Source organism: Hypanus sabinus, chromosome 30 (assembly GCF_030144855.1).
Source record: "Hypanus sabinus isolate sHypSab1 chromosome 30, sHypSab1.hap1, whole genome shotgun sequence".
In the NCBI taxonomy this organism is placed as follows: domain Eukaryota; kingdom Metazoa; phylum Chordata; class Chondrichthyes; order Myliobatiformes; family Dasyatidae; genus Hypanus; species Hypanus sabinus.
The window spans coordinates 25,845,828-25,873,055 of record NC_082735.1 but is presented as its reverse complement, the minus strand read 5'-3'; the positions used below and the strand labels follow the sequence as shown (position 1 = coordinate 25,873,055).

Here is a 27,228-nt window from a genome sequence, read left to right as displayed (position 1 = left end):
GGTGGAGAAATGGTGATGAGTGGTCATCCATATGCAAGAGCCATGCTTTCAATGATGTCATGTAAAAGAAGGGGGGGGGTCAGTGATAAAGCTTGGGAGGGGTGGAGATGTGGAGGTAGGTATGGATGGAGGTTGCTTCTAAGCCAAGAGGTAGGTTAATATATGATACTGAAATGGAATGGATGGAGAGACCTTGAAGTGCATATACACAGATTACAAACCTTAACCAGGACAAATCTTTAAAATAATTAATTAATATTGGGTTCTTCCTTTTATCAGCTGAGTATAAGATCAATGAGGTTGTGGCTGGAACTGTGGACAACAGCCAGAAAGACCAGTGCCTGAATCCTGTGTACTCACATCTGAATAATTCACTTTCTTCACCCAGCGTGAGGTGTCTATTTGTAATTCACTCCCCAAGGCTCAGTGTATAATTATGAGATTGCTGAATATTAAGAGCATCAAGGGCTGTGGACTTGCACAGGAAAATGGCACTGAGGTAAAAAAAAAATCAGAGATGATTTTTGAAGGGGAGAGCAGGTATGAAGAGTTACGATTGTATACTGGAGAGGAGACTTACAAGGGTGTTGCTAGAATTGGGAAATATCAGCTACAAGAAAGTTGGATAAGGTGCCATTGCTTTCTTTAGAAAAGAGGAAGGTAGAGGAAGACTTAAGGTATACAAAACTATGAAAAGTTTTGAAAGAATAAGTAAAAAAGATATAAATGGGATTTTTTCTTCTAATAGAGATCTGACAGTAGAAGCAGAAAGTCTTTTCAGATTGAAAAACTGCTTCAATGTGGACTTGAAAAGCTGTGGGTTGTAGGGCCTAGTGCCAGAAGCTGAGTAACTCTGCTTCAGTTGGGATTGACACAATGGTCTGAATAGTCTTCTTCTTTACACAGAAATCCGTGAATCAATACCCAAGTTAATGATTGAGGACAAAAGGGATACACCATTTGAGTATTCCAGACAGACAAATAAAAAAAGTGTTAAAAAGGGAATGTTCGATCAAGATTGGCATGTACTCATTGCTGTTCAAAATCAAAACACCAATATAGATTGCTGGAAATGAGCAGCCAATTTCTGTGTTAGAAGAGAAAAAAAAAACCTCTTTTTTTCAGGAAATTGTGTTCATAGAATACAATTTCTGCCTCACATATAATTAAAATAGGTTTAATCTTATAGCTTTACGATGTATCCAAAAAATAAATATATCCAAGAGATATTTATTAATTTTAAACACAAATTAACAAGGAAATATGGGAGGTAACACTTATTGACCCACAGATATTTTATTGTTACATCCATAACATGCAGGGAATATTTTATTTATTTGCATGCTCATTAACCTGATCGCGCTGCCGTGATGGGACTGATAGATGTAGTTATTAGGTGGAACTGTGGAACTGAAGGCTTTGCTAATTCTGTTTACATTATGCAAGAGCTGCTACTCCAACATGCTAGAAGACTGGTAATTGAGGGCCTATAAGCTGTAGTGTATTTAATATTTCAGTAATATATTGTTTGATTAAGTATTCTTTGTTGTTTACATAATTCATTATGGGTTACATGTAAAAGTACGTGATTGGCATACGTCAATATACCACCATGTCATAAGTGAGCTCCTCACTAAAGAAAATAAATGTAAAGGTAAATGTACTTAAGTTATCTCCAGCTCCCACATTTTTCTTTCAATTAGTTTTATGTTTTGGAGTTACAAAACACAACAGCAGCAATGAGGAAATTTTAAAACAAACATGAGACGACTACCTACTTGTTGATGTGCAGCATGTTTTTCTTAAGAAAGTGGAGAGGGAGAGACATTTGAGTTAAAAAACACAGCACATTATTTTTCTTAGCAAGGGGAGAGAGATAGCCTGGTTTAAAAAAAAATAAGAAAATAGACAAAATTTGCCGATTCATAAGCAGTGAGTACTCGTGCGAAAAATAAATTGAAAACAGAAAAGACAAGTGGTTGGCTATTTTGAAAAGCTAGATGCATTCAATTTCACAAAGGGTACCTTAATGAATTGAGCAGTATTTTCAAGCAAATGGAATAGCTGATGAGAAACGAGTGTCAGTTTTGCCACCTGAGTGCAATTGTTGGAAGAACATACAGTTTGCTGAGAAGTTTGCCTGCTCCAACCAAACCAGCCGAAATGAGCTTTGCTGATATCGTGAATGTAATGCAGGAAGGTTTAGGACCAAAAACATTGCTGATTGTGGAATGCTTTAGGTTTCATAAACAGAATCAAATGGCAGGGGAGTCCATTTCAGCTTACCTGGCTGAATTGAAGAGATTGTCTGAACATTGCCAGTTCAGTGATGGGCTTAATGATGCACTGAGAGATCATTTAGTTTGTGGGATCTTACAAGAAAGCATTCAAAAATGGCTCCTAACTGAAGCACAACTCACAGTTAAAAGAACAGTTGAAATTACTGTATGAATGGAAAAAGCAGACAGACATATTTGAGTTGCAGTCTGGAATGAAATTGCAATGTCTAAAAAAGCCAGCCTGGCCAAACAAAGTGTGTTATCATTGTGGCAGGGTCTCATATACACCAGACCAATACAGGATTAAAAACAAAACTTGCAGAAAATGCAACAAGTGGGACAAATATGCAGTTGTGAAAACTAACAAGTGACAAGCAACACACACAAAATGCTGGTGGAACACAGCAGGCCAGGCAGCATCTATAAGGAGAAGCACTGTCGACATTTCGGGCTGATGAAGGGTCTCGGCTCAAAACGTTGACAGTGCTTCTTCTTATAGATGCTGCCTGGTCTGCTGTGTTCCACCAGCATTTTGTGTGTGTTGCTTGAATTTCCAGCATCTGTAGATTTCCTCGTGTTTGCAAGAGACAAGCAATATGGCTTACACCAGAAGTGAACGGCAAGTTAATTAAAATGGAATTGGACACTTGCTTGGCTGTTTCAGTCATTCCACAAAATGAGTTTGAATGGCATTTCTTTCTTTTTCAATATTTTTATTAATTTTCACATAGAAGAATACAGAGTACATGAGGATGTATATTATGAATCAAAGAAAAAGATAGAATAGTACCGAATACATTATATTTAAATCACACTTGCAATCGCTGTACCCTATATTCATAATCAAACACGTACGTTAATTAAATCGTAATTTGAATTGAAATAATTTTATTAGAAAAAAAGAATCTAAACTCACTACCAAGGTCAAAGCTGTTTGGTAAAGAAAGAAAGAAAGACGGAAAAAAATCCTTATCGAATAGTGATTTATGATATTAGCCAACATCTGTACTTTAAAACCAAATCAAAGGTTTTGAAAGTAGTTCAAAAATTGTCCCCAGAATGTTTGAAAGTGTTGGTTAGAATCAGAAATTGAACAGCGGATCTTCTCTATATTTAAGCATGACATAACATCACGTAACCATTGAGCATGAGTAGGCGGAGCAACATCCTTCCATTTAAGCAACACCACCCTCCTAGCTATAAGAGAAATAAAAGTCATTATATGCAAATCTGATGTCTCCAAGGTTATGCCTTTTTCTCCAACAATACCAACCAAGACAGTCAAAGGATTAGGCTTAAAATTTTCTTTAAAAAGTACAGAAAAAGTTTGGAATACTTCCAGTATTTTGAAAAAGAAAAAAATTATTGAAAAAGAACAATGGCATTTTCAATGGTATTGAGCTGAAACCTGCAGATATCCAATTAAGAACTTATACTGGAGAAAAGAAAATGCCTGTGGAAATGACATTCATAACAGTGAAATGCAATGAGAACAAGCCAAATTGGGCTTGTAAGTGTTAAAAACAGGAGGACCAGCATTGTGGGCCATGATGAGCTGAGAAAACTACAGTTTGATTGGAGATCCATCCACCATTTGCATGCTACATCCCTTGCAATAGAGTCAACTGAAATCCTATCAAGGAAGGAATTGGATGATGCCATAGCAGTGTTCAAGGATGGCATTGGAAAACTCAAACATGTCAAGGGTAAAATAGTGTTAAGTGAAAATGCCACACCCACGTTTACAAAGCCCATCCAGTTCCTTATACCATCCGTGATAAAGCCTGTGAGCTATGTAGATCGCAAGGAGGCTGAAGGAATTCTTTGCAAGGTTGAGTGGAGCCCATGGGCAATGCCAGTGTTCCCAGCAGGCAAGAAGAATGAGTCAGTCAGGATCTGTGATGATTCTAAAGTCACCATCATCCCAGGACTAAAAATAAATCAATACCCCCAGCCCAGGATAGAGGATATATTGGCAAACCTTTCTAGAGGGAAATGCTTCAGCAAAGAGGACTTAGCTGTGGCCTACCTACAGATGGAGATGGAAGAAGAGTCCAAAGTGTTTCTCACCATAAACACCTTATCACTATAATAGGCTTATTTTTGGAGTAGCATCTGCACCTACACTCTGCAGAAAGCTATGGGCCATGTGCTGCAAGGCTGCCCAAACACTTAGTGTTACCCGGATATCATCATTGTTACCAGTGTGGATAAGAAGGAACATCTCCAAAATCTCAAGCCAGTGTTAAAAAGATTAGAAGATTGTGGGTTTAGAGCATGATGCCACAAGTGTGAATTTTTAAACCAAACCTCACTTACTGTGGTCACACCATTGACACACAAAAATTTACTTAAGTGCTCTGAGAAAATTCAAGCAGTGGTGGATCCCCCAAGGCAAATGGAAGTGTCACAGTTGCAGTCCTTTTTAGGATTTGTCAATTATCACAACAGGTTCTTTCCAAACCTGGCTACTGTGCTCCACCCCTTGAACTTATTACTATGCATTGGGAAGAAATGGCAATTGACAAAGCAGTGTGAGGTGGCTTTTCAAAAGACAAAGGAAATGGTTATGTCAGACACTACACTCACACTTTATGATTCACATTGTCCAGCGAAGCTTGCCTTATGGTATAGATGAGGTCATGTCACATGTTATGAGTGATGTAAGTGAAAACCTGAAAGCCTTTAAATCACGTTCCCTTAATGCTGCAGAGAAAGATAATGCACAGATTGACAGAGAGGCCCTGAGGCTGGTTTGGGGTGTAAAACGTTTCTGTAAGTGCTTGTCTGGGAGAGAGTTTACCCTCATTACTTATCATCAACCACAAAGCGTCCATTTTCAATCCACAGAAGGGTGTACCACCAACAGCAACAGCACAAATGCAGAGATGGGCTCTATTACAGGACACAATTACCAAGATTAAATTCAAGAGGTCAACTAATCATGGAAATGCTGATGGATTGGAGAAGGAAATACCTGAAAAATTTACAGAAGAGGACACTCCTCCTGACATATTCTCCCTAAAGCAAATGGAAAGTCTCCCTATTAACATAGAGCAGATTCAACGGGAAAGCAGAAAAGATGCCACGTTGTGCCAGATCTACATGGCAAGCCAAAATGGCTGGAATGTGTAGCAAAAATCCAACTTTCCCATTTTTTACCAGCACTGGGATGAACTTACCCTTGTTGGTAGTTGCTTTATGGGGGGATTGAGAGTTGTTGTAATGTCCAAGCTGAGAGCCAAAGTGTTGGAGGAGCTACATGCCGGTCATCTAGGCGTGGTCAAAATGAAAGCATTGTCTTGAAGTTTTGTCTGGTGGCTTGGAATAGATCAGCAGATCAAGGTGCTTGCCATACACTGTGCGGGATGCCAACATGCCCAGAAGATGCCAAGAGAAGCGCCCCTCCATCCCTGGGAACGGCCTGGGCAAAATGTTTGTGGATTTTGCCAGACCATTTATGGGCACAAATTTCTTGGTAGTGGTGGATGCAGCTACAAGGTGGCCAGACGTGTTCCCAATAGCCTCCACTGCGGCCTCGCACACTGTTGATGGATGGAGAAGTGTCTACGCAAGGACTGGTGTTCCAGAACACTTAGTCAGTGACGATGGACCACAGATGGTGCGGAACAGTGTCAGCCATTCCTGAAAATGAATGGAGTAAGACATATTACATTAGCACCTTACCACCCAGCTACAAATGGCTTGGCAGAAAGGTTTATTCAGAGTCCTCAAACCCATTCACAGAAGTAAGCAGGACAAACAGCTGAGAAAAATTGCAGGGCCTTTCAAATAAGGGGATCCGGTGTTTCACTCCTGGACAAACAGTCCTGGCGAGGGACTACAGAAGTGATCGAAAGTGGGTACTTGGAAAGATTAAGGACAAAACTGGACCACTCTCCTACATAGTGGAGATTGTGTCTGATGTCATCTGGAGATGACACATTGATCAGCTGAGGAGAGCAGATTCAATCGTTAGAGAAGAAAAATGGCTGGAGATGTCAGAACCAGTTCCTACAGTTCCAGAGTCAACTCCTGCAACCACAATGGAGGAGGCCTCAGAACCTGAGATTGTTTCACAGCTGCAGGTCTCACCTGCCAAGCAGAGTGACCCCCGTAGTCAGGAAAGAGATTATCCTACAAGAGTAAGAAATCCTCTGCACTGATTAAATCTCTCGGCCTGAATGCATTATATATTGAGTTGGAGTTTATAGCTAGGTAGGGAGGAATGTGGTGTATTTAATATTTCAGTAATATCTGAGAAATATTGTAATATATTGTTTGATTAAGCATTCTTTGTTGTTTACGTAATTCATTGTGGGTTTTATGTAAAAGTATGTGAATGGCATACGTTATTACACCACCACGTAATAAGTGCACTCTTCACTAAAGAAATTAAAACTAAACATACACGAGTTATCCCTGGCTGCCATGATTTTCTTTCAATAAGTTTTTATGTTTTTGAATTACAAATCAAAACATAAAGATATCAACTTACAATTCTGCATATGTTTAGCAATCTAACAATTTTTCTTTTTGTCTAAACAGCCAATGCCTTGAAATACCTCATCCCTTTTCTCTGAAGCAAATAATGTTCTAGGTTGGAAGATTTAGTGGCATATCTGATTTATTTTCCAGAACGAAAGCACTTCTACATTAAAATTCGGGCTAGCGTTATTGTGGAACAGTTCAGACTAACTAAAATGTATGTGGGCAGCCTGAGGCAGTTTCACATTTGAGAAAGTGTACCATTTAGAATGGAAATTAATGTTGATAAATATTCAGTTGGGAAAACTAATCAGTTGGTTTTTTATGTGCATTGTAATCTTCTAGTGGAATATTCACAGGTGACCTTGGAGATAAATATGGCTTCAAAAGGGACAAGCCTAATCCAGTGAGGCCACAGTCCTTCGGAAGTCATGATTCTCGTCTGATTGGATTATTGAGGAATATTCTTGCTGAATGCCATCTGGATAAAAGCTGAAATATTTTGAAGAGAAATATTAATAATCATCTTCTGAACTGCGAAAGAATTGTTGTCTGAGCTTTCATCATTGTTCTTCAGTGCATTGGTTTCATGAATTAAGAAGAAAGAAAAACAGAAGATCTTTTAAATTTTTAAACAGAAACAAAATAATGGAAATAGGAACATCTCTAAGAAGATGACACAGATTCATACCCCAGGGCACTCACTACATCAGGGTGTGAAAACCTAAAACAATAATTATCTTCAGTGCAAAAAGGACACCAGTCAGATGGTAGAAAAGATTTGATCTTGGTTCACTCCTTGAAGGAATTTCTGCATTATATGTCAGGTATTTGAAAACTGTCAGAGTAAATTTTAATCAGCAATACAGGACTGTACATTTCATTGCTTTGGGACAATGGCACTCATTATAGACATCTTGAATGGCTCTCAGCAAATGCAATCTTCACTCCATCTGCCAAATACAGCAATTACCAATGAATCAATATTTTACACTTTACTACACACAGTGAAATTGACTGAAGGAAGTGCCTAGTTCATTTGAGAACATGCCTACAATCTGTTGTTTTGCTAACAGCAAATTTCTCTCGCCGAAATCACGAATTATCTTCTACACGCATAAACTAGAGGAAGTATTAAGATCATAGATATATGTGAAATGCTGAACTCTGTCAAGATTGAGGAAGTGTAGAGCCTGACCTTTCTGAGCCCGTGCGCAGTGTTGAATGCTATGATGCAGTGGATGTGACAGAAGCCAGCAATTACCTACATAAATATAAATGATTAATGATTACTGTAAAAATTCTGCATAAAAGAAACAGCCCTTTGAATCGGAGGAATTGATATTTTGAAGGCTCAGGTGGAGTTTTAGATTAAGCTAAAATAAATATGTAGTTTAAAAAAAACGTAAGCGATGAGATCACTAGAAATGGAGGAATTTCCCAGCCTTTACTGGCAGGCCAATATGTTGTACTTCTAGGGGAGCACAGTGGAGCTTAGAAGCTGACTTGCTCTCTGAGCAACCTGCTTTAATCAGCGCCTCGAGAGAGGAGCTGCCTATTGTATAAGTGTGACAGTTGCTTGAAACTCTATTTTATCTTTACCATGACCAGAAAGAGCATTTTTTAAAATCCTATCAGTCTCTTAGCTATGCTTGGACCAGGTCCCAGCAATCGATGTCAGAATGCACTGTGTCATCTGACACACGAGTAAAATCCACCCTGACTCACAGGAGCTCTCCTTCTGATACTCTGGAGGATATTTAGCACAGCAGCTGTGGATTACTTCCTGATAGGAATGATTTGCAGAATTGAAACTTCATGTCCGCACTTTTGTGTCCTTATCTATTAGGCCAAAATGTATAATGGATTTTAAATGCACTCCATTTAGTGCCACCGTAAAATCATTACTGTCAATACAGGACAGGCAATGTGAATAATCTTTTACTGAAACCTATTTTAAAATATTCCCAGATTTTACAAAAATTCTATAATTTGTCTTCTCTGCAGTCAGTTCAGCCTGCAATGTTAGCTATAGATTAGTGAGTCAGACTAATCCACTGCGAATACCATCGCAGCAAATCCTGACACTTTAATCACCAGAAAACCACACAAAATAACTTTCATAGAAACATAGGAAACCTTCTGCACAATACAGGCCCTTCAGCCCACAAAGCTGTGCCGAACATGTCCTTACCTTAGAAATTACTAGGCTTACCTATAGCCTTCTATTTTTCTAAGTATGTATCCATCCAGGAATCTCTTAAAAGACCCTATAATTTCTGCCTCCACCACCACTGCCGGCAGCCCATTCCACGCACTCACCACTCTCTGCGTAAAAAACTTACCCCTGACATCTCCTCTGTAACTACTTCCAAGCACTTTAAAACTATGCTCTCTCATGCTAGCCATTTCAGTCCTGGGAAAAAGCCTCTGACTATCCACATGATCAATGCCTTTCATCATCTTGTACACCTCTATCAGTTCACCTCTCATCCTCCGTCGCTCCAAGGAGAAAAGGCCGAGTTCACTCAACCTATTCTCATAAGGCATGCTTCCCAATCAGGACTCACTGAATAAAAATCAGAGTAGGGAAGTGGTTGGTGTTCTCCTCCCTCCTCAGAAGCAGGTTGCTCAGGTTGCACAGTGTCCCAGCTAAATTAAAAGAACATAAGACAAAAGGAACAGAAAGAGACCAGTTTAATAAGAAGGTCACCTATCTGATCTGGACCTCAAGTTCATTTTCCCGTTTGTGCCCCGTAGCACTTAACTCCCCCAGGGAACAGGCCTCACAAGTTCTGTCTCCAAGAGGGCCATTTGCGAGGAAGTGGCCAATGGAAAAGCAGTGTCGGGAAGTGTATGGTCCTGCCCTTTGGGAGAAGGAATAAAAGCATAGACTAGTTTCTAAACAGGGGGAAAAAAATGAATGTACTTGGGAGTCCTTCTGCAGGATCCCATAATTTGCAGGTTGAGTCTGTGGTGAGGAAGGCAAACCCAATGTTAGCATTCATTTTGAGAGGACTAGAATATAAAAGCAAGGACGTAATGCTGAGGCTTTCTAAGGCACTATGAGTATGTTGAGCAGTTTTTGGGCCCATTAATTGAGAAAAGCCTCAAAGACCAGGAGAGCTCTCTTGGCTGGAGTCAGGGCTTTATGCTTTGGCCCTTGGTGGGGTCACCCATACCAGACAGGTCAAAGGGGAGAGACCAGACCGGTGGGGTCACCGGTCCTCCCGGTCCAGGGGTTCAGCTCAGGGATAACAACTGGCCGGTAAAACAATTGTTATGGAAACAGCAAATGAAGATTCCTTCTACATCTTGAAGAACAGGGGGTAACTTCACACAACTTCAATTGCCCCATCACTGAACTGTTCCCACAACCTCCAGACTCATTTTCCAGGATTCTTCCTCTCATGTTCTCGGTATTTATTGCTTGCCTGCTTGTTTTATTTATTTACTTACTTATTATTTTTCTCTCTTTTTTTTGTATTTGCAGAGCTTGTTTTTTGTTGCACGCTGGTTGTTTCCCGTCCTGTTGGGCGCAGCCTTTCATTGATTTTATCCTGTTTCTTGCATCTGCTGCGCTTGCTTAAAAGAAAATGGACTCGGAGTTGTTTGTACACCTTGACTTGTCTTCCTGTGCTGTGAATTCATGTTAAAATGTCTTTCACGGGCGAGGAAACCGAGGTACTTTATGCCGTCTCTCTCCATTTAAGCAATATTCTGCATTTTCACCAGAGTAGGTAACCTCACACTACAAAAATCTGGCAAACTTTTGAGCATTTACTTGATCAAACGCTGCAGAGACATTTCTTGGAAAAGAGAACCTTCAGCTTTTTGCTGCGTTAGCTAAATTTATATACAGACAGCTTCTGTCCCATGGTGGTGATGCTGTATTTAGCAAAACTCATTTTGAAAGCCTGTGAAAACAAATGCACTATTCCGTGACTCGGTTACTTAACTAACGTACGCACTCCGGGGGTGTCCGGCGCGATTTTTGTTTTGTTTTACACAGAGAGTGGTACATGCCCGGAACGTGCTGCTAGGGGTGGTGATTAAGAGATATACAATAGTGGCATTGAAGAGAAATTCAGATTGGCACCATAAATATACAGCGAGTGGCGGGATATGCATCATGTGCAGGCAGAAGTGATTAGTTTAATTTGGCTTCACGCTGTGTTCAATGCCTGTCCTCTGCAATCCTATTCAATGTTCTTATCTATATTCATAGCATATTTACACACTCTTCAGAACTGACTTCCTCACCTGTGTTATCAGCAGTTTTGTCTGCAATAAATTTGCTCCCCGCATCCATCGTTAGTGTAGGTTGTAAATAGTCCAGGCCCCGGGACTCACCTTGTGACCTACCAGTCACAGTTTGCAACCTGAAAACGATTCATTTATCCTGACTCTGCAATTAGCTCGCTCACTACCTCATGATTTTCCAATCTACTCTTCCACATTTTTAAAGGTTGAACTAGAGGCTTAATAAGAAATATCCTATTTCTTATGTTCGTATATCACCAATCTTAGAGAGTCATAGACAGAAACAGCGCAAAAAAACAGGCCCTTCAGCCCATCTAGTGCATGCGGAGCCATCCCATCGACCTGCTGTGGGACCATCGCTGTCCAGAACCCCACCATCACTGTCCATATCCAAACGTCTCTTTAACGTTGAACTTGGGCTCGCCTTTTCAAAACTACAAAAGAAAATATCTACATTGTAATCATCTAAAGAACTAACGGACTGGTACTTTTTAAATTTTCTTTCTTTCTAAATCTTTTTATTAATATTAGTAATATGGACAGAATACAGATGATATATTGATAAAGAAATTACCAACATACACATTCCATTACATATGAAAAAAAACATACATAATAGTTACAATATAAATGAGTTTACCAAATTTGAATGATTAAAGGCCAGATAGATTATTTACATATAATTTTACAACTTGTATGTTGCATTGCAATCAGATGACCTTTCATATTACTGAAATCCTGTTTAGCCCTGAAAGCATTCTTCATGTAAAAACCCCTGCAGTGAAACTACGACCAGAGTGCTCAGAAAACATTTCGAGGCGGCATTTGTAAGAATCAAGGACGTTATCATGCATGATGGCTGTTATGTTTTGTAACTTCAAAACATTACACTAATTCAAAGGAAGACAGACTCCGAAATGCAGGTGTAACTTCGGGATTATTTTCAGCGAGGCGCGTACGTATTACGTGTAGCGCGATGACGTATGCAATTAATTTATTATTACACATAATTATTTTAAACGAACAAGAACGCTTAATCAACACACACACACTCAAGTTTACTCAAACATTACTTAAATATTAAATACACAACAGTGGCTATAATCAAAGGAAGAAAATAGTCAAAAGTTCTCTGATCTTATAGCGTTAAATTTAATCTTTATCCACAACAATGGTTAAGACTTTTTTTCTGTCACTGCATTGCGTGTTCATGTTGAAAAGCTTATGCTCGGTAACAAACTTTATTTCAAACTTTCACTAAGCTACCTTACACACAACTACCTGTGTGCCTGCAAGAGCCGATAATGAAACGATCAGGAATGGGAACGTCCCTCCGCTTAAGTACCCCCTGAATCGCTGAGCCACAGAAATACGATCACAGTTCACGCTCCACATAGACACGGAAAGCACTAAGCTTAAGTGAGTCCAGTATACCAGCAAAGGCAGAAAATGTGCCTGTAAAAATTTTTGAAATATTGCAGAAGGTGGAGGAAACATGATCTAAAGAAGCTGAGAGCTGATTGATGCATATTCTTGGTGGTCACTACATTGAAATCAGTATCAGTGTCCTAGACAAAAGTTTTAATATTTCTTACTTCTTTCCCTTTTCACATCTTTGATTCTTTCATCCTGTCCACAAGATCTTAATTGAATTGAATTGACTTTTAGTTACATCCTTCATATAAGCGAGGAGTAATAATCTTTACGTCACGTCACCGTCTAAATGTGCAGTTTGTGCGGGCTGCTTTGGATTTCCAGCCTCTGTACATTTTTTCATCTCTTTTTTTAAATAACAGCGGTAATGAAATGGATGCCCGAATTAGGATGATTTATGGCTCGTAGCCTAGTACAGGGGTCAGAGTCGGTGAAGTGGATTGATCTGCCTTGTAATTCATTTTTTTCCTAGTCTTTACACACACACACACACACACAGATTAAATATTGTACCTTCCTAAAGGAGACAACAGTGAATCACACGTTAAACATGTGCCTATTGTGCACTGTAATTGGTTTTCCACCATCCTGCAAAAGAGTTTTTTCAAGAGACCAACAAAGAATAATACTGTCCAAGCACATCATGTGGTGGGGTACTTTCCCATCATTAATCTTCCCCATTAGGTCTGAGAGGCCTATTCTCAAGCAGAACATTGCTCATTTCCTCTCACTTCCAAAGTTGTAACAGGGAATCTCAGCACCTCTGTAAAATTCTGCAACTGAACAGAATGGTGAGATTGTCATTCTTAATGCCTTGTTAAAATCTGTGAGTAATGAGTTCCTACATCTCAAACTAGAATATATGCTTAGTTTACTGTGTGATGAGCTGCCTGCTTTTTTTTTGTCTCTAATTTTTCCTCCCTGTGAATAAACATGAAGCACTTTTCTACACCTGAGCCTGCTTGAGAACAGTCCTTCAATGTGTGGGGAGACCCCAGTGTAAGTTAATCTGTGTATCCTGAGTGTACTGTTTCAGATACAGTGCACTGATTTAAGGAACTTAGCAGGCCAGGCAGCATCTACAGAAAAGAGTACAGTTGACGTTTCAGGCCGAGATGTCGACTGTTTATTCATTTCCGTTGATGCTGCCCGGCCTGCTGAGTTCCCCCAGCATTTTATGTGTGTTGCTTGGATTTCCAGCATCTGCAGATTTTCTCTTGCTTGTCTGTGCACTGACGTTGTGTTTTCAAATCCTGAAACATTGACTCTTCATGACTACTGTTATATTATGGTCAATGTTAATTTTTAAATGAATTGTGGAATATAATGTAACACAGCAACTATCTGGTGATGAGATTATGGGAAAACTGCTTTATGATTATGGGAACTTGATTATGGGAAGACTGCATAAGCACAGCTCTTGCTGATAACTCTGCATCCAGAAATGCTTAATTGAATTATGCTTTTCATTTGTACATCATATTAATTTACATCATAAAAGTAGGAAGACTGGGAAATCTAAGTAAGTGGCATTGAAGTACAATGCAAGACGCAATTGGAAACTAAAATTATAAAAGATCTTGAAATAGTGTGTGTCTGAGAAGCATGGGGCCACTGTCTCCTGCACCATCACTGACCTCATCACCTCTAGGGATCTCCCCTCTGCAGCTTCCAACCTGATAGTTCCTCTACCCCACACTGACCATATTTCCCTCATACCCAAGATCCACAAAAGTCATTGGCCCGGAAGGCCCATTGTTTCCACCTGCTCCTGTCCCACTGTCCTCGTGCCCTTCTATCTTCTCACCTGCACTTAAAGATTAACTTTGTCACATTTGCCACCACGCTTTCGGCATCAGCATTGCACGACCACAACTTGCTAACCCTAATCCTAACGGAACGTGTTTGGAATGTGGAAGGAGTCCAGAGCATCTGGGGAAAACCCACGTGGTCATGGGGAGAATGTACAAACTCCTCACAGACAGGAACCAAACCCTGATTGATGATCACTGGAGCTGTGAAGCAATTGCACTAACTGATACACTACTGTGTTGCCCCGCCACCCCTCCCATATCAGTGACACTTTGCATACTCTCCATCATTTCAGTTCCCCAGCCCTGACTGCCTCAGTTTTACCATGGACACCCAGTTCCTGTACATTTCCATACCCATTAGGAAGCTCAAGGCTTTCTAATTCTTTCTTGACAACAGCCATGGAGCTCTACAGCACAGAAAAAAGGCCTTTCAGCCCATCTAGTCCATGCCAGGATGGATTTCCAATGAGTTCCTCTCATGCGTCACTCTCCTCCATCTGGCAGAACTGGTATTCATTCACTCTTAACAATTTATCGTTCAGTTTCTTCCACTTTCTCCAGACCAAAGATGTAGCCGTGGGGACTTGCATGGGCCCCAGCTTTGCCTGTGTCTCTGCTGGCTATGTGGAATAATCTAATTTCCAAATGCACCCCGCTAATGCACCCCAAATGTTCCTCTGATAACTGCATTTGTGCTGCATCCCGCACCCATCAATTTCATCAACTTCGCCACCAACTTGCAGTCTGTGCTCAAATTTAATTGATCCATCTCTGACACCTCCCTTCCCTTTCTTGACCTCTGTCTCCACCTCCACATGTTACAAGCCCTCTGACCCCAGTTACCTTATCTTCCCACCCTATTACTTGCAAGGATGCTATTCCTTTCTCTCAGTTCCTTGGTCTCCAAAGCATCTGTTTTCACAATGAGGTTTCCAATTCCAGGACATCCGAGATATTCTCTTTTTCAAAAATTGGAAATTTTTGCTATCATTGCTATCGTAGAACAGGAAACATAGAACATTACAGCACAGTACAGGCCCTTCAGCCCACAATGTTGTGCTGACCTTTTACTCGTCTCTAAGATAAATCTAATCTTTTCTGCCTACATAGCCTTCCATTTTTCTATCATCCATGAGCCTATCTAAGAGTACCTTAATGTCCCTAGTACATCAATCTCTACCACCACCCCTGGCAGCACATTCCATGAACCACGACTTTCTGTGTAGTGTTTACCTCCAATATCCCCTCTGTACATTTCTCCAGTCACCTTAAAATTATGTACCCTGGTTTTAGCCATTTCAGCCCTGGGGAAAGGTCTCTAGCAATCTACTCGAACTATGCCTCTTATCATCTTGTATATCTCTCACCCTCCTCCTCTGCAAAGAGGAAATCCCTAGCTCACTCAACCAATCTACATGCGATATGTCCTCTAGTCTAGGTATCATCCTGATAAATCTCCTTTGCACCCTTCCTACAATATGGCAACCAGAACTGAACACAATATTCCAAGAGCGGTCTAACCAAGGTTTTATGGAGTTGCAACATTACTTTGCGGCTCTTGAACTCAGTCCCCCGACTAATGAAGGTCAACACACCATATGCCTTCTTAACAACCTTATCAACTTGTATGGCAACATTGAGCGATCTTTATGTCAGGAAACCTAGAGGAGGCTTGACCCAAATGCAGAGCAGTGGAGATGTTTTAGTGGTGACTGATAACTTTAATAATCAACTGCAAAATAACAATCCAAGAGAACAGGGCAACATGATGTAACACCCTGGGAAAGGTTTCACAGATCCTTCTGTAGAAGTGGTGCTTGGGTTAAGGTTAAAGATAACAGGTGCTTTGGAATGTGAGCTGGGTCCTTTATTTGGCAGGAGATGAAGAGGGAAGACGCTGGGGAGAACTGGTCACAGGATTCGACCCGATGGGGGACTGTGATTCGAAGGAGCAAGGTGCCAGAGTCTACTGAGGATTGGTGAATATGACTTTTGGAAGAGTTGAGCTCCAACTTGTGCATGTTTGACTGTTTAATTATAATAGGCCCTTTTTGTTTTTCTCTTACTTTTCTTTATTAACCCTTTTCCTTTAATCGTATGCAGTATGTTGACTGTTATTTCTTGGCACTGAGTTGTAACAGGGTAACAAATTACACAGCACCCACACAAACTGGGGTTTGGGGTGGGAGAGCTGTCTCAACCTCATGGGTCGGCGGAAATAGAGTGTGTATTCCCTAGACTTACGCAGCCCAAGGAAATCAGTGGGGGGTGGTGGGTTTCAAAAGTAACTGGAGTATAGGAGCAACTGGTTGAGGCTGGCTGGTTCAATGAGTGAACAGAGACTGTGAATGAGAGCTGGGTTTAAATAGACTGCAGGGGATGAGTTGGAAATGAGTGGCAGGTGACTCCTGCTAGATGGATAGAGATTGGGAAGTGCCTGCCTGTGCAGGCCTGACAGGATCATTCCCCCTCCCCACTGGACAGTACCCAAGACCTCTCCTCTGGGCCATACTGGTCCTAGTCACACAGCTACTGCAGACGCCATCCACAATGATGTGAATCAGTCATCGGGCTGACCGTGTATACTGGGTCACCTTCTGCTGTCCTGGGTTACGTAGGGGCAGGCTGTGGTGGGTTGAGTGCCCCATGGACAACAGACTTGAGACAGGACAGACAGAAGGTAGGCGTGATCCTGAGGGAGGGTGGCAGCTGGCAACAGTAAGAGACTGAGTTGATACGATGGGTAATCTTGATGGGACCAATGAACCGGGGCGCGAGCTTGCGGAAGTCAATGTGCAGGGGCAGATCTTGGGAGGACAACCAGACACGGTCCCCAGGTTGGAATAATCTCCCTGTGCAGTAGGCACGGTTGGCAGCTAGGAAAGCCCACTATGACCTCTTCCAAACATTCTGGCAATGATGAACTAGGGCTCCAGTGGATAGGAGCTCTGCCGTTGGTTCCTCCGTGGGGAACAACGGAGGCTGGTAGACATGAAGCACTTCAAAGGGTGACATAGCCATGGTAGAAGAGGTGTGTAGATTGTGGGACAGCTTGGCCCGGAGCAGATACGTCTTCCATATGGAAGGGTCCGAGGCAGCGAAACAACCCATAAGTTTCCCCACTTGCAAGTTGGCTCCACCTGATTGATCGTTGGTGATAGCCAGAGGGAAACTGTCTGAGGTGTGGAGGAAGGGGCAGAAGGCTCGCCGGAAGCGGAAGACAAGCTGTGGGCCCCGGTCCAACACAGCATCCTGAGGGAAGCCCTGGGGACAAAGTACACATTGGGGAACCAGGTCTGTTGTCTCAGTGACTGACACTGGTTGGGGGAGGGCAATGAGGTGGGCCGCCTTGGAGAACCAATCCATCGCTGTGGAAGGTGGCAAACCTATGGTGACATGGGGCCATGGGTGTCAAGGGACTGCTACAGGAACCCAGGGGGTTGCTGGTTGAAGGAAATGGACTGGGCAGGCAGTAACAAACTGACATACATTTGCAATCATGGTGGGCTACCACAGCCGGTGTCGCAGAAAGTCCGGAGTCCATTGTGTGCCAGGATGGCTGGAAAGCGGTGGTGACTGGGCCAACTGGAATCCCTTGGAGTGCTCGTGATGTAGGGCATGGTAGATCTGGTTCTCAGGGTCACAGGTGAATGCAGCGAGGATCTGAGCAGATGGCTAAGGGTCGATCTCTATTTCAGCTGGGTTGAACTGTTGCTACAAGGCCCTAGTTTTCTTGGAGCTGGGTTGGTAGGAGATGGTGAAATTGAATTGCTTGAAGAAGAGAACCCAGCAAGCTTGACGTGGGTTAAGTTGGCAGGTCTATTGAATGGAAATGAGATCCTGGAAGTCAGTCAGATCAGGAAGGGCTCAGTTTTTACCATCAGCCAATGTCTCTGTTCCTCCAAGGCCCATTTGATGGCAAGTGGCTCCCTGTCTCCTACTCCATATTGGCACTGTGTAGAGTTGAACTTGTGTGAAGAGGCACACAAGCACGTGTTTTCCTGTCTGGACCTCGCTGGGAGAGGCTGACCCTGGTGCCCACATAGGCTGTGTCCACCTATGTCACAAAAGGTCCAGAGGGGTTCAGATAGTGGTGAACGGGAACGGTGGTGAAGCATCTCGAGCTCCTCAAAAGTGGTCTATTTACTACCACCTTCTGCCCTCTTTGGGCAAGCCAGTTCTGTCTCCATGCAGACAGGTTTCCTTGGATCCTATCCTTCCTGACCTTTTGAATGAGCTACCATAGGAAATGTTATCAAAAACCTCTCTAAGGTCCACACACACCACATTAATTGCTCTAACCTCATCAATATGCTTCATCACATCCTCAATGAATTCCGCTTATCCCCCATTCCACACATGCCTATCCCCCTCAATGCATTTATCCCTGCAACCATGCTAAGTGTTACACTTGTCCCTACATCTCTCTACCCCCACCACTATTCAGGGCCCTAATCAGTCCTTCCAGCGAGGAAATGCCCCACAAGTGAATCAATCGGGGTTGTTTATTGTTTCCGGAGCTCCCCATTGCAGCTTCCCCTTCACTGGTGAGACCCAACGTGGAGCTGGGGATTGCTTTGTTGAGCTTCTTTAGTCCATCTGCCACGACAGCCAAGATTGCCAGATGGCCATTATTTTCACTCCACTTTCCATTCCCTCACTGACGTGCCTGTCCACAGACTCCTCTACCGCCAAGTTGAGGCCAGTTGCAGACTGAAGGTGAAACACCTTATTTATGAATCGATAATCTCTAACTTGATGGTGTTAGCATTGATTTATCTAACATCTGGTACCCCTCCCCTCTATTCCCACCTTTCCCCTTGTTCCACTTGTCACTCTGGCCTCTGTATCCCTTTCCTTCCTATCCCCGCCTGTCCCTCATTGTTCCCCATCCCCTTCCCTTTATTCCACAGTCTACTGTCCTCTCCTATTGAGATTCCTTCTTTTTCAGCCCTTTCCCTCTTCCTCTTACCTCCTCCCAGCTTCCAGTATCATTCATTACTGGGGGAAATTAAATAGGTCCAGAATAGTCCTGAATTCGTCCTCACCTGCCTATCCCCATCACGTGGATTCGCCTATCACCTGCCAGCTCATGCTTTTCCTCTCCTCTCTCCCTTTTATTCTGGCTTCTGCCCTCTTTTTTTTCCAGATCTGATGAAGGACCTCAATTTAAAATGTCGAGTGTTCATTTCTATCCCTTCCAACCTTGTGGTTTGGAGGCGTGTGCCTCAAAGACCTGGGGAGATACGTTGGTTGGAATGAGGGCTTTATGCTTTGGCTCTTGATAGGGTCACCAATGGCAAACAGGTCAAAGGGTTAGAGGCCAGACTAAGAGTGGTCCACCAGTCCTCCAGGTTTGGGGGTTCGGCTCAGGGCTATCAACCCTTACCAGTTAAAGAATATTTTTATGGAGACAGCAATGAAGGATCCTTCTACATCTGAGTGGCTAAGGACAGAAAGAGATGGAGGGACATTCATTACTGCCCTAAACACCAATGGCATACCAGGCAGTGGGTTATTTCCCTCCATTGATGCTGCCTAACCTGCTGAGTTCCTCCAGTGTTTTGGATGAGCTGTTTCAGATTTCCAGCATCCATCTCTCTTACATCATGAAATAATATTTGCTTGCTTAATTAAACGGAGGATAATAAATTCAGATTTTTATGCACCTGAGTAAAGGAAATGAGATAACTTTATTTGATAACTTATTTTATGATAACTTTATTTGCGAGTGATGCTCAAGAAGTTGTGCAAATGGAGCTTGCCAGCAAAGTTCAGAGCTACCAAGTCTATCTAGACGCAAGATGATGCGAGATTAGAGATTTCTGAGAACACTTCCTCTTTCGACAAGTTTTTTTCTGTATACTATCTGAATGTGGGAGAGGTTAGAGACATCTCCTGAGATAACGGTGAGTGTGCAAGTCTTCAGCACGTTTTGCATTTGATACAGGAATTAATCCAGCCAAGTGAGGGCATTTTCACTTGAACTTTGTACATGGTAGAAAGATTTTGCAGTGTCAGGAAGAGAGTCACCTACCACAGAAATTCTGTTTTTGATATCATAGTATTTATAGTCAGGACGTCAGGGAGACGGCAGGAGAATAGGATTGACAATGATAATAAATCAGCCATAATAGAATGGTGGAGAAGACTCAATGGGTTGAGTGGCCTATGTCTTATGGTCCTTTGGTTAATTATAACATTCCAAGGATGTTGACAGTGGAGGAGTTGGTAATGGTCTGACCAGGTTGTTGTGGAGTTGCTCTTGCGGAGCCCAATCATTACCTGAAGCAACAAAGCCATTGGAGGAGCTCGGTGGGTCAGGCAGCATCTGTGGAAGGAAATGGGACAGTCAACATTCATGGGTTGAGACCTTCCATCAGGACTCCATGATCATTACCTGACATTGACACAAAAGTGCAGTCAATGGCGCTGAGCTGTGGTCTCCGTCAAGTATGTTGCTCATATTTAGTCCTCTTTTTTTAGTTTCGTAGGGATGGGTTTGAGGGTAGAGAGGGGAATTAGGAATATGGTTGGGATCGAGGACGTGGGGGAAAGGCCAGAGTCTAATTCTCTGTTCCGCATTCGAAGGTCAGTGATGTGGACGTGGTCAGATGCCGGGCCTGCGGACCATCGAGGTTGAGGACTGGAGTCATTGGCACATCCTGGAATTGGAGTTCCATACAGGCAGGAGGAATGAAGGCTGGCGACCCCCTAGGTAAGCAAACCGCGACACTGGAGTTTGAGGCCTAGTGTTCAGGATCCCATCATCGGCAAGGCCTGGATTTTGGGTCCACATTCATCATCCTTGGTGAGTCCTGGGTCGATACTGAATGTTGCAGCCCAAAGGTTGATCGGAAGTCCATCAGTCAAAGTCCAGTGGCCATAGGCCAGTGTGTGCCGTTCTCTGTGAGTCTGCTGGGGAAAGTGAGGGCCCAATGTCTATGCATCCACAAGATGAGGATTGTGTATGAGGACTGGAGGCTGAAGAGGACGGCCTGTCCAGGGGCTACAGAACTGTGCATGTACGTGAGTAGGTGGGTATTAGGGAGAAATGGGGCTTGTTTTGCTGTTGTTGCTTTGTCACTTGGGATGTCTTGAGTTGTTGTGTTCTCTGTTGTTCTACTGAGCATGATTGTGCCAGAATGTGTGGTGACACTTGCGAGCTGCCCCCAGCACATGGTTGGGTTGTGTTAGTTGTTTGTGCAAATGACACACTTCACTGCGATAAATTTGATTTTGATACTTGCATTGCTTGAGCCTTACTCGCACTTATCACCACAAACCTGAATGTTTTCCACGCTTTATTGTATGATCTGCAAATAGAACTCAGCATAGTGCAAGCATCAGCAAACCTAACACTTCCAACAGCAGGAAAGGGAGGACACTGATAAGGCATCTGAATGTGGGTAGCTCTTAGCCTCTTCGCTGAGGAAATGCCAAAATGACCACAAAGTGCTTCCCTTCTGCCATGTATGGTTCTATTCAGAAGATAGCTGTCCTCCTGATTCACAGTTTCAATCTTACTAAGGTTCCTTGTTGCCAAACCTCACCATATGCACTCTTGACGTTGAGAGCAGTTCCTCTTGAACCAAGACTGCCAGAGTCAAGAGTTAAGCAGTAGATTGAGTAGCAGTGAGTGAATTATTTATGTAGTACCACTTGGTTTCTCTGTTTTCAAGTCCTTCCATCCTGATCTGGAGCATACGTGGAGGGGGTGGGGGAAGCTAGCAGAAGAACGAAAACTCCAGTAACAGTATCTAAAAGGTTCTTTCTCTGCCTCACTTTATGTTTTCAAATGTTGTATTTATTGTCATTAACTAAGTGCAAGACATATATTCAGAAATATAACTGCTTTTGGAGAAACATACTAAATACATTGTGAGTGACATCTTCCAGTAAGATGGTGGCGCACTCAGACACAGAGGTTTCTGTGTCCAGCCAAAGCTGAGATTGTTGGTCCTTTATCTCTTTCTTGTGAATGCAAGACACTGCTGGTTATCAAGAGCATCGAGTACTGCAGGTCTAAACTACTAGTGAATTGCTGGATAATGGTGGAGCTCAACTTGTTGGAGCTGGTGTGCAATCCCACGGATGGAGTGGGCGATTATCTTGGGCATTTTTGTTGTGATCACAAGACCCTGTTGGACATTGGTAATGTAGAATAACCCTGATTCTGGTTCACTGGCAGGACCAATGGGGGAGCTGTGTGACCTTGGTTGTGGGGTGGACCAGACTCTCATTCATACCTGAGGATTACATACTGTGGCTGCCAAGGAAGAAGACTCTGGAGCAGGCTGTGTCCTGCTGGATTGCAGCCTGGCCTCCCTGGACAGTGCTGCCCTCCAGTATTCACTTGGCGGAAGACAAGCTGGATTGCATTGTCTGCCATCGCACTGCACAATGATGAGAAACTGCTGCAGACTGTTCTTGCAGAAATGTGGCTTTAGGACAACACCCACACACTATCAATCTACATGCCATGACACACAGGCACTTGGGTTATATTATAGGTTATAAGAGTACCCTGATTCCAAAATGCTTAGGGCTGTATGTGTTTCAGATTTTAGAATATATAATGAGGTAGTTTGGAATCACCATCATTTCTGACTCTGAGTTAATGGTAAACAGCCTTTGTCTTAAGTTCTTAACAGTAAAAGTTATTACAAACCATTAATATAATGAAAATATAATGTGTGCGTAATTAATGTGGTTATAAAAACAGCACAGCAGCATTGGGAGAATACCAGAATCAGCTGTTGAACTACAAACAACGACAGGCTTTCAGTCTCCTCCTGCAATGCTGCATTTTGATTAAAAGGTTACAGCACACTATATTTGTGTTTTTTTTATTTTTTTAGGTTTTATGTAAGGTACAAAACAATCAGCATTGTAGACTGATTCTGGTGTTAGATTCTTCACAAACTCATCAATGAATTTCTCTGCTGCTCCATGATCACATGATCAGCACATTTTATCTTTAAAAATCAAATACTGTGCCTTTTCTTAAATTTCTGCAAGCATCCTGCTGGATATTCACAATTACCTTCAATTTTTAAATCATTATGACAGATCTTTGCTTGTGTCACAATCAGCGTACAGTTAAGTGGCATATGTTCAGCTTCAAAGCTGACAAATCTATTTCAATATACAATCGAGATCTTCATTTTTTTGATTTATAGTGTTTTTCTATTTTTTTCATTAAATTCTTTTCATTACATATGTGCAATCTTAGAATTGTGAAATTTTCCATTTGTGACTTCCTGTCAATGATCAAAAAAATATTTGGATCTCAGTCATTTTCAGATCTTGGTATTTTGGATCAACCTGCATTATTATTTTTAATATTATTTTTTTTTCATAATTATGTTTTCTGCTACCATAATTATATGTGCTGCGTGTTGTACGGTTCTATGTTTTGCACCTCAGCCCCAGAGGAACGCTGTTTTGTTTGGTTGAAAGTGTATGTTGAATGACAATTAAACTAGAACTTGATAGAGAGTAGGCAAATTGTTCAGATTGGATTTACTGCGGTTTATGGACAATATAATTAGGCATTTAAATGCATTGCTATGCAGATGTATGTTGCAGTTACTCTATTACAGCTGGCTAAAGGTGTGGAGATAATATTCAGCACTTTAGTAGGAAATGTAGTCAGGCCCAATAAGCTTCCCTGTATTCAGTATACCCAGCAGTTTATTAATTTCACATGCAGTGAACTGCTGGTTAAAGTTTTGCTTCTGGGATAGTCCGAGTTTCTGATAGCAAAGTGAGTATAATGGCATAAATTTCAGCCTTGTATTTAAGATGCACAGGTTGGACTCCATTTTTGTGGATGGAGATACTTGACTGAGTATTGAATTGATTCAATGCTGGTGGAATCACTTATAGCGCATTACATCTGCTGTTTAGTCACACTACATGGTAGTTATAGCAGTTTGGCCATATATTTTTAGATAGAGCTAGAGCAACTCCTTTTATAGTTCTAAGCTCCCAACTGAACCAAAGTATCCTGTCTTGATTTTAATAGTAGAGTAAGACATCTGTTGGACCATGAACTTTCAAATTGTAGCTGTAATTTTGGTGTCTGTGAGAACTCACTTTTTAGGGAGTCAACAACAACATACATAGAACATAGAAATCTACAGCCCTGTACGGCCCTTTGTCCCACAATGCTGTGCCGACCATGTAATCTACTCTAGATACTGCCTAGAATTTCCTACCACATAGCCCTCTATTTTTCTAAGCTCCAATAACTTAAATTGCATTTCTACCTTGCAAATAGGAAAGTGCAATCTATTAGATACACATGTGAGTTGCTTTGCAGCCTGAGTAAGACGGATAAAGATCAAAGTGGACATGATTAATCAAGAATAAATGACAAGAGAATGAAGACCGTAGGCAGATGCAACACAAGTTTTTCCACGTAACATAAAAACGACCAAGGCAGTACAGTTGAAGCAGGAAACGAGTTGAGATGGTTAATTCAGCACAGCTTATTACAGGATAATAGGTACAGCTCCACGATCACCATTATTCCTGAATAATTTTAAGACATTAGGGATATAGATGAAATATGTACATTTTTAGCACATCACAGAGCACAAGAGGGAGGGGGAGAGAAGACTGTGTTCTGATCACATGATGACAACTTTACGATGGGTAAATTGGGAACCTGTTCAGACAATTCAGTGGAGCAAAAAACTTTAAAAATTGAGTTATATAATCCATGGCAAACACATGTCCCTATGGACTCCCATTGGGTATTTTTATTCTTTTAAAGATGCTATATAACTTATTGTCGATGGAAGAACAGAAAATACGTAAAACACAAGCGAACGGTGGTAAATCATGCTGGTGTGACTCAGTTGGCGGCATTCTTGCTACAGAGAAAGAAAATTAAGAATTTGTATTTTACTACTGCAGGACTCAAACTACGCAACAACTTCAGCACAGTTGATCATTGGCATAGCACTTGCTGACTTAGATGATACAGCCAGACATAACATTCTGATCCATGGACAGTACTTCATGATGGATGGTTTGGGTCTTTACCAGACCAGTCATGGCCTGTAGGTGAATAAACATTTTCATGTGGAAATACAGGGTCACAAATGTAGGTATCATTTCCAAAAAAAAAGGAGTAACACAAGGTCTTCTAATCCACATTAACACCGTAAACCAAACAACACTTGTTGAATGTCAGCATTTTAGCTATACTGATTTCCACTGAGGCACATTCTGATGGTGGGAAAAGGATTAAATGAGATAGTAGTTTGCGACCTAAGTAATCTTCTCGAAACCAGGTTCAGCTAATCCAGTGTGACTTCCATCTGAGCATGATACCTGAATAACTCAACAATGACTGCGACTGCATCAAAAGCACCTGCTAAAACTATCTAGCCAAAAAGCTATTGAACAAAGCTGGTCAAGAACTATCAACTGTGCTTAATTACAAAAGGGCCCTGATGAATGATTCATGTTGAAGACATTTCATCAGAACAAGGACAAGTTAGAAAGCAAATGTCTCTATTTGCAGCAGAGGAGAGCTGAGAGAACAAATTGGATTTCATTATGGGTGGAAACCAGGGTCAGAATGGACATACAGATCAATGACCTTCTGTCAGAGTTGGCCAGTTCCAATACAAATTTATTATCTGAGGTAATCGAATTCAGTGTTGAGTTCAGAGCTGCAGACAGCTTAGTCGGAAATGAGATGCTGGTATACAGGTCAAAAACTGTGGGAGTGTGGGAGTGGATGAAGAACAGAAATTCAAGGCAACTGAAAGACCAGACTTGCCCTTACAGACTGAACTGAGGTACAAGACCATATGCTGTAGGAGCAGATTTAGTCCATTTGACCCATCGACCACTCCTCCATTCCATCATGGCTGATTTATTATCTTTCTCAACCTTATTCTCATGCCTTCTCCCATAACTTTGACGTCCTGACTAGACAAGAACCTCCACTTTAAATATACTCAATGTCTTGGCCTCCACCATCATCTGTGGCAAAGAATTTCACAGATTCACCACCCTCTGGTTAAATAAATTCCACCTCACCTTTGTTCTAAGAGGATGTCCCTCTATTCTGAGACTGTGCCCTCTGGTCCTTGACTCACCCACTACAGGAAATATCTTCTCCACATCCACTCCATTATGCCTTTTAAAATTCAATAGGTCCCCCCTCAAATTCCAACAAGTATAGGCCCAGAGCCATCAAATGCTCCTCATATGTTAAACTTTTCATTCCCTGAATCATTCTCGTGAACTCCTCTGGTCCTTATACAGGGCCAGCACAGCTTTTCTGAGAATAAAGGGCCCAAATCTGCTAACAATACCCCAAGTGCAGTCTGACCAATGCATCTCATCCTTGTTCTGATTTGAAATGAATACTAACATTGCACTTGGCTTCCTTACCACTGACTCAATTTCCAAGATAACCTTCAGGGAATCCTACACAAGGACTCCCAAGTCCCTTTACACCTCAGTTTTTCGAATTTTCTCCCTGTTTAGAAAACTATCTACACCTTTATTCTTTCTACCAAAGTGCATGACCTTACATTTCCCTATACTGTATTCCATCTGCCACTTCTTTGCCCATTCTCCTAATCTACCCAAGCCTTTCTGCAGATTCCCTGCTTCCTCAAAACTACCTACCCCTCCAACTACTTTTGTATCACCTGCAAACTTGGCCACAAAGCTACTAATTCCAACATCTGATCATTGCCATATAAAAAGAAATGATCCCAATACTGACCCCCGTGGAACACCATTAGTCACCATTAGCGAACCAGAATAGGCCCCCTTTATTCTCACTCTTTGCCTCCTGCCAGTCAGCCAATCTTCTATCCATGCTAATATCTTTCCTGTACTACCATGGGCTCTTACCTTGTTAAGCAGCTTCATGTGTGGCACTTTGTCAAAGCCTCTCTGAAAATCCAAGTAAA

The 27,228-nt window shown here is 41.9% G+C and overlaps 1 protein-coding gene and 1 long non-coding RNA gene across 3 annotated transcripts in view; one reads left to right on the top strand and one right to left on the bottom strand.

Annotated features, from left to right (window-relative positions):
• Positions 1–27,228, top strand: part of zbtb8b (zinc finger and BTB domain containing 8B) — a 317,365-nt gene that overhangs the window by 66,701 nt on the left and 223,436 nt on the right. Inside the window, exons 1-3 of one of the 2 annotated variants that reach the window (XM_059954446.1) lie at positions 11,967–11,985; positions 16,157–16,257; positions 20,870–20,996. The gene's annotated coding sequence lies outside the window, so the exon portion shown is untranslated. Of the gene's footprint in view, positions 1–11,966; positions 11,986–16,156; positions 16,258–20,869; positions 20,997–27,228 lie in introns of those variants that run through there. The other variant, XM_059954445.1, reaches the window with a different exon arrangement.
• On the bottom strand, positions 3,046–10,504 carry LOC132383471 (uncharacterized). Its single transcript, XR_009508693.1, has 3 exons — positions 10,227–10,504; positions 7,645–7,720; positions 3,046–5,924 (listed from the first exon to the last, which is right to left on the bottom strand). It is a non-coding gene; the product is annotated as an uncharacterized LOC132383471 (long non-coding RNA).